Raw genomic sequence first — 1,245 nt, forward strand, 5'->3', positions numbered from 1 at the left:
GAACGTAGATTAATCCACTGTCATTGAAAATAACAATAAACAACCAGAACACTGTTAAAATCGCATTTAATCGCGGAATACCACTACTTTTTCGACCGGTGGCGCCATCCGTGGCGAATCGCTGAAACTCCTAGCCATATAATTGGTTAGCAGTTTCACCGATTCGCCACGAATGGCGCCACCGGTCGAAAAATAGTGGTATTCTGCAATTAAATGCGATTTTTACAGTGTTCTGGTTGTTTATTCTTATTTTCAATGACAGGAGATTAATCCACGTTCTTTCAGCTTCAAACTGAATGCTTGGTCAAGACGTAATCTGTCCATATAACGTTGGAAGAGCTATTCAAAGTGAACTAACCGGGGTACGCATGAGGAGATACAGTGTCAACCGTTGCAAACAAACGTGTTTTTAACAATGTTCTTGTAATTAGTGGCTTCCAACCGTTAGAGAATAGTAATCTACGTTCTTTAAACGTTGTGTCTAATGCAAAATGAAGAAGAATCATGCCCATTTAGCGGTGTAAATGCGATCGTAATATTTTGCAATGACGGTAGTCGCCCCATAAGAGGATACGGTAATACAGGCATAATTAATTTTACTAATTCAGGGTTTCTACAGTATTGGGGCTAATTTGACTGTAACACTTAAAAAAGTTTTGAAGTTCCATTTATATCATTGTCCTGTGAAAATGTTCATACTTCCAGCAGCATTCATATTACAATCAAAGAATTTACAGAATAAGAAAAAGGAATTTAAAGTAATTTTCAGTAGTTCCATACATCTTTATCTCGAATAATTTTCTAAAACATTCAAAGTACTAGACATTTTTACACTTTGAATCTCATATCGATTTCTAAAATAATCCTAATTCGATGTAATATAGAACGTAGTTTCATGAGATATATTCGAAGTTCGCAGCCATTGGCTCGATATTGTCTTCAGTTTACAGTATTTTACCGATGACAATACCGATTGCCCAGGCCTCACCACGAGGAGGTTGCTGCGAGTGGAGGCCCAAGGCAAGTAGATGGAATCACAAGTTCTACATCTACCCACCTTTCACAATAAACCTTATAAATTACTTAAATCTTAACTATATAATACTACCGATACTAAAATCCCTCGGCGGATGACTTCTTTCTTGAGCCTAAACCTATAAAAAACTAAGTTCCCTCGTCGGTTGTCTTCGTTCTTCAGCTTAGAACTAATATTATCTTAATATTCTAATTAATACGAATTAATGC

The sequence above is a fragment of the Dufourea novaeangliae genome, unplaced genomic scaffold (assembly GCF_001272555.1).
Source record: "Dufourea novaeangliae isolate 0120121106 unplaced genomic scaffold, ASM127255v1 scaffold21, whole genome shotgun sequence".
Taxonomy (NCBI): domain Eukaryota; kingdom Metazoa; phylum Arthropoda; class Insecta; order Hymenoptera; family Halictidae; genus Dufourea; species Dufourea novaeangliae.